Source organism: Medicago sativa, chromosome 8, assembly GCF_051527215.1.
Source record: "Medicago sativa cultivar Bolivia chromosome 8, Bolivia_mono, whole genome shotgun sequence".
Classification (NCBI taxonomy): domain Eukaryota; kingdom Viridiplantae; phylum Streptophyta; class Magnoliopsida; order Fabales; family Fabaceae; genus Medicago; species Medicago sativa.
In genome coordinates, this window is record NC_140756.1 from 63,065,502 (window position 1) to 63,073,198 (window position 7,697).

Sequence of the window (7,697 nt, forward strand, 5' to 3'; positions counted from 1 at the left end):
AGATCATGATTTTTGTCATCCTTTGAGGATGCTTGATGTTAAATATTTAGTTCTTCAAGAACTATCTTAAACATTCATAAACAATGATAAAATTTTGATTGTTGCAATCCTTTAGGGACAATTCTTTTGATCTTCATATATATTTAGTTCTTCAGGAATTATATTACACATGATCTTCATAATAATCAAGAACTATTCTTTTGCGCAATCCTTCAGGGATACTCGATGTTGAATTATTCAAAAACTTGATCGTTCTTTTAGAACTATATCTCAAATCAATGAAAAAATATACATTCGCTCTTTGAGCAATCCTTCAGGGATACGTTAATATTAAAAGGAAAAAAATAGTTCTTCAATTATATCATAAAATATCTTCATGCTTCAATGTAGAGTATATAAGAATAGTGAGAAAGAAACAAAGAGAGAACAAGAGAATATAGTGTATTGCTTCTCAAGTGTATTCTTTACATTACAATATAGGTCCTATTTATAGGACACAAATGAGCAAGTGAATGATCAAACCAATTAAGGACCACTAACCATACATTTACTAATGGGGGTTATAGGAAGGTGGAAGATTGAAGGACATGGACATCCACTAATATTCATAACAACTACCCTTTTTTGTACACTTGTAAGACCATCTCCAATGGCTTGTTGAATGAGGAGTTTAAACATGTTGAAGCTATTGAAACCATTGGAGGATGGCTTGTTGAAGATGAGCTGGAGGAGTGAGCAGATGAATGAATTCAACATGTTTAAGCATGCCACGCCTTGCCACGCGTCACGTTATTGTTTGTTAAAACGAGCGCGTGCGGTACACGCGCCGACAGGGCGCGTGAAGCGTCAGTGGACGCGGAGAGAGAAAAAGTTGTGGGTGGTAACAGGACACGTGACGCGTTATTACAGGCTGCTTGGATTTTTATTATCTTAATATTTTGCACTCAATTATTTCATTGCAAATAATTTTTTTTTTTACCAAAATTCATGATTTTTTTTCCTCTATAAATAGAGACTTGGATCATTTGATTTGGACACAGAAAAAAAATCAAGTTTTTCACTCTCTTAATCTTATTATTAGCCTTTCTTTTGAAGTTTTAGTCTTTGATTAGGGAAATGGATCCCAATAACAATCAATTCAACACCCAAAATTCTTCTGATTACCCATTTAGTTACCAAAATCCCAACAATTATCAACACCCAAATCAATTTCCCAACCAACACCCTCAAAACCCAAATCAATTTCTCAACCAACATCCTCAAAACCCAAATCAATTTCTCAACCAACATCCTCAAAACCCAAATCAATTTCTCAACCAAAATCCTCAAAACATGCCTAATTTTGGTTTTGCCTCAAATTTCAATCACCCATCCTCTGTTCCAAACAACTTTCATCCATATTCTAGATCTATGATGGGATATCCATCTCAAACACCCCATTTAATGGTTATATGCCGATGATGAATGAAAATTTTCAGAGTCTTGGTGAATATCCTGAATTTTCATCACAAATAAATCGTGGTGGAATGACAAGAGCTAATGAAGTCACTCCAGATGATACAACTCCTAAGAGCAAGAAAAACCAGCAACCATCATGGAACACTCAACAAAATTTGGTGTTAATTAGTGGGTGGATAAAATATGGAACATGCAGTGTTGTCGGGAGAAACCAGACAAGTGAAGCATATTGGGGTAAAATTGCTGAGTATTGTAATGACCATTGCTCATTCGATTCTCCGCGCGATGTCATTGCATGCCGAAACCGTTTTAATTATATGAGCAGATTAATAAATAAATGGGTTGGTGCTTATGATGCCGCTAAGCATCAGCAAGCAAGCGGTTGGTCGGAAGATGATGTTTTGGCAAAAGCCCAGGAAATATATGCATGTGGGAAGAATGTTCAATTTACTTTAAAGGAAGAATGGCGCACTGTCCGTGATCAACCACGTTATGACAGTCAAGTGGGAGGCAGTCAAGTGGGAGGAAATGTTGGCTCAGGAAGTAGTGGATCTAAGAGATCTCACGAGAACTCTGTAGGATCTAATGCTTGTCCAGTGGGTAGGGAGGCAACTAAAAACAAAGGAAAAAAGAAAAGCAAGGACGCTGGCTTGGAGGAGGTGGAAAAGGAGTGGGTTCAATTCAAAGAAATCAAGGTGCAAGAGATTGAACAAATGAAAGAGTACACCGCAGAAATGAAAGAGTACACCGCAGTGCAACAAGAGAAAAACAGATTGAAGAAAATAAAATTGTACCTAAAGTTAAGTTCCGAAAAAAGATTGAAGAAAAACAAATTGAAGAGCATCTCGATGACAGGAAAAAAGATCTGTTGGATAACTTGGTGCGTGAGCTGTTTGGAAATTAATTTCTCTGTAATATTTGTTTGTATTCGGTCAAAATTGTCAGTGTTGTCTAGTCCCCAGTGTTTACTTTAATAATTGTCAGTGTTGTCTAGTCCTCAGTCATAGTCCCTAGTGTTGTCTAGTCCCCCGTGACTTATTTGCTTTAATAATTCACATACTATTTTCCTTAATAATTAGGCCCACTGTGTGCCCATTATTTCACATACTATTTGCTTTAATAATTATGCCCACCACACAATGACTTTAATAATTCGTTGTCCACCACACAATGACTTTAATAATTATACCATCCGTGACTTTAATAATTATACCACCACACAATGAAGGTCTTATATATAGGGACTCATATCTACTTCTAATATCACAAATCTCATTCATATCTACTTCCAATATCACAAATCTCATTCATATCTACTTCTAATATCACAAATCTCATTCATATCTACTTTCAATATCACCAAAAACTATCAATGGATCCTTTTGATATGGAAGCCTACTTCAAAAAACGTGATGTTGAAGACACTTATATCATCAACCGATTTATTCAGCGTCAAAAAAAAATAGAGCAAGGTAGTGGATCTCGTAGAAGAAAATATTTAAATAGAGATCATGCAACAGCTAACCAAAGACTCATTGACGACTACTTTGCCAATAAGCCTACATATGACGATGCAATGTTTCGTCATCGGTACCGGATGCAAAAACATGTTTTCCTTCGAATCGTTGGAGACCTTTCAAGTAGTGATAACTACTTCACCCAGCGAGTTGATGCCACCAACAAAGAAGGTATATCACCATTAGCAAAATGTACCACATCAATGCGAATGTTAGCATATGGTGTGGCAGCAGATGCGGTCGATGAATACATCAAAATAGGAAGTAGTACAACATTGGAGTGCTTACTTATATTCTGCAAAGGAATCATACGACTGTATGAGCAAGTGTACTTGAGAGCACCAACCCAAGATGACTTGCAAAGAATACTACATGTTAGTGAAATGCGGGGGTTCCCAGGGATGATCGGGAGTATTGACTGCATGAACTGGGAGTGAAAAAATTGTCCTAAAGCACGGGAAGATCAATTTACCAGGGGGATAAGGGAACCACCACAGTTATTCTTGAAGCAGTTGCATCTCATGATCTATGGATCTGGCATGCCTTTTTTGGATGTCCGGGAACGTTGAACGATATAAACGTTCTAGACCGGTCACCAGTGTTTGATGATGTGGAACAGGGAAAGACTCCAAGGGTGAATTTCTTTGTGAATCAATATCCCTATAATATGACATACTATCTAGCTGATGGTATCTACCCTTCTTATCCAACTTTCGTCAAATCAATTAGACTTCCTCAAAGTGAACCCGATAAGTTATTTGCAAAACATCAAGAGGGATGTCAGAAGGACATCGAACGTGCTTTTGGAGTGCTTCAAGCTCGATTTAAACTCATCCGTGAACCAGCTCGCTTGTGGGACATAACCGATTTGGGTATTGTAACGCCCGTCTTAATTATTCGATTATTTAAAAATATATTTATATATATGATTTACGTGATTTTCATGACTGATATGTGTGAATTTTATGATTTATGAAGTTGAATGGGTTATATGATTTATAACTGAATTATGAGGGATATTTTGTTGTGGTGAAGTTGTTATGTTGTTATGACTTATTTTATTATTAAATAAAATAAGATTTGATAAATAAAATAAAAATATTAAAAATTGGGCTGTGTTGTGAGATGAGCAATTAGTAGTGATAAGAGTAATTAGGAGAGATAAATAGACAACAAAAGTTAGAAAACATAATACGTACGTTTTTGGAGAAAAAGGGAGAAAAGTCAGAAAAGAGGAGAACCAGAGCGAGAGCTGCGATTTCATCATAACCAGGTAAGGGTGAGACTAATTTTCAATATTATTAAGGGTATAATTCTATAGGATGAATTTAGCATGATTAGGTTAGGTTTTGGTGAGAATTGAGAATTAGGTTTAGGATCAATTTTGATGAATAAATCAAGAACAGATGTTAGATTGATGCAAAATTAGTATACAGACCTTAGATATGACTTAAGATGATAATTAGATGCTATTTGGATGAAGGAATCATGAATATAGGTGAAAAGTTGTGATTTTTAGGTTTCTGGCCGTACTGACATTCATCGCTCGCACCTGCGAGCAAGAACACTCGCATCTGCGAGCTAGAACCCAGAACTCGCAACTGCGAGCAATGCAACTCGCAACTGCGAGTGACCTGTGAGCTCGCAACTGCGAGCAGAATAACTCGCCACTGCGAGTAAATACGTAGGAACCCAGAATGCACACTTTGCTCGCCAGTGCGAGTGAAGTTACTCGCCACTGCGAGTTAAGCTGTTAGTTGCCCAAAATTGTCCCGATGCGATCCTTTCGCACGTGTAGTCTTGAGATGACCTTAGAAGTAAGTTAGAGAGCTGTTTAGGATGCTTCCATAAGCTCCAGAAGTCTGTTATGGTGACTGAAAATTAGAAGTGTTGCTGCATGAATGCTATAATGATGTTTTATGATATTTATATTGATGTAATTAATTCCTTATGTGAATGTTAACACATTCAAGCGTTGTTAATTGTTGTATGTTGCTGCTGTTTTCTGTTGTCGACTGTTAGTGTCTTGAGGTTGCATGAGTCGGTCTATGTTGTTGGAATTTAAGAAGTTGTCCATGATTATGAGTCGTATGAGTTGTACACGTCGTTGTCTAAGTTGTTGGAAGTTGAGTCCATTGCATACTCATATAAGTTGGTTGAGGGCTTGATGCCCTGGAATGCTTAGTCATTCACATGATTGGTGAGGGCTTGATGCCCTGGAGCTTTTGCTCACTATGTTGGGGGCTTGATGCCCTGAAGAGCCTAATTACGCTCATATAAGTTGGTTGGGAGCTTGATGCTCTGTATTGGTACCAAATGCATTTGCATATTAAGAGGTTCATGATGTTTAAGTTGTCAAGATGTTGTCGAGTTGATAGAGTTGCATGGTCAAGGATGAGTTGTGTCGTCAAGTTGAGTGTTAAGTTGATTATGATTTGTGATGAGAATTAGTAATGGTATTGATGATTGTATTTGTTATGTAATGAAAAATTATACTAATTGTTAATTGTTGATATGTTATTAATGTTTAAGTTGTTAAATGCATTTTATTGGATTATATGCTTAATGTATCGATTATGAAATCTCACCCCTTCTGCGTATATGTTGCCTCGACCGTGGGTAATGTGCAGGTAATAAAGATTAGAGGCGTTCATGAGTGGACTCTCAGTTGGTGTCTAGGTGCTCTGATACGTAACGGGATGGGGGCTTGCTTTTACTTCTATTCCTTACGTGTCTCTTTTATGAACTAATTTATGAGATTTTTTTAATAAGGCCTGCGTGCCAAGACTTTTAAATGTTGAACTATTTTCCGCTGCAATAGTTAAGATTTTTCATGATGTTGAATTTGAAGGATAATTATTATTATCCATTTTATGATTTAATTGAAGTATGTGACATTCCGTTGTGATCAAAATACTCTGATTTTAAATGAAATTTTCATGTTGGGAAAACGGGGTGTTACAGGTATCATCATGAGGTCATGCATCATATTACATAATATGACTGTTGAGGATGAACGAGATACATATGCTCAACGTTGGACCGATTTTGAGCAATTTGAGGGAAGTGGATCTAGTACACCGCAACCATACTCGACCGAGGTGTTACCCACTTTTGCAAATCATGTGCGTGCTAGATCCGAGTTGCGTGATCCAAATGTTCATCACGAATTGCAAGCAGATCTAGTGAAGCACATATGGACAAAGTTTGGAATATTTCGTAATTGAATATCATTTGTATCGTACTAAATAAATTACGTGTGTGTTGTGTGCTTGTTTGTTGTCTTGCATTTTAAGCTATTTGTGTGTCGCGTGCTTAGTTTGTTGTATTGCATTTTAAGTTAAGAAAATAAAAATAAATTATTTAAATAAATATTGTTTTAAAAAAAATTAATTGTATTATTTTAATTTAATTATAATCGATAATTATAATTTTATGTAATTATAAAAACAAAAATTAAATAAGAATAAGAAATAAAAAGTGGTGGGGTAGGGTGTTGAATGAAAACCATTGGAGAGGTAAAAATTGAATGGATGTTGAATTAAGAGAGAGAAAATGACGTGGAGTGTTGAGAATTGAAAAAGTGGATGTCGAAGGTTGTTGAATATAAGTTACCATTGTACATGGTTTAAGACCATATGCAATGGTGTGTTTAATGTGACTTTCAACAATAATAAAAGCTGCAATGGTGTGATGAAAGTGTGTTGAAAGGTGAGTTGGATGAGAGAGATGATGAAAAGATTCAACACAATTGAAAGTTGTACAGTGTGCCACGCGTCGTTTTATTATTTGCTGAAATCTGCGCTTGTGATACACGAGGGGACAAGGAGCGTGAGCATGGCAGAGGCAGGTGAGAGAGAATGAATTATGAATAGATAGGGACACGTGTAGATTTTTGATTCGCTGCCCGGAATCTTAAAATTTTAATAATTGAAACTCAATTATTTCATTGTAAATTAATTTTAAAAAAAGAAAAAAATACCAAAATTCATGATTTTTTTTTCTCTATAAATAGAGACTTGGTTCATTTGATTTGGACACTGAAAAAAAAATCAAGTTTTTCACTATCTTCTTCTTATTATACCATACTATCTTCTTCCTTTATGAATATTGTATTGCATTTGAAGTTAAGAAAAATAAAAATAAATTATTTAAATAAAAAAATTTCAATTTTTTTAGTGTTTCTTTATTTTAATTTAATTATAATCGATAATTGTAATTTTATGTAATTATAAAAACAAAAATATAAAATTAAATAAGAATAAGAAATAAAAGGTGGTGGGGTAGAGTGTTGAATGAAAAAAACCATTGGAGAGGTAAAAGTTGAATGAGTGTTGAATTAAGAGAGAGAAAATGATGTGGAGTGTTGAGAATTAAAAAAAGTGGGTGTTGAAGGTTGTTTAATGTTGGTGACCATTGTAAATGGTCTAAGTTGTAACACTATTTTTGGCCAATGTCACAAGACATTAACACCCAAATACTACCGGTAACACGTAATAGAATCACACCATTACCTCACGAAAATTGTTGTTCACACATTAGAGAAGGCTGGGACACACATGTAAAATACGCTTTTGCCCCCTCGGCAGTTAACTGCCGAGGAATTAAAAATCCGGCTGCAGTTAACTGCCGAGGAATTCCTCGGTAGTTAACTGCCGACGTTTTCTGCTACAAGTCTGGCAGAAGCTTTCTCATCTCCATTATTCATCACATCTTCAAATT

At 35.7% G+C, this 7,697-nt stretch overlaps 1 pseudogene; it reads left to right on the forward strand.

The window, feature by feature from the left end:
• Positions 1-972: 972 nt before the first annotated feature.
• LOC146900365 (uncharacterized) lies at positions 973-6,230 on the forward strand (annotated as a pseudogene).
• Positions 6,231-7,697: the final 1,467 nt, after the last annotated feature.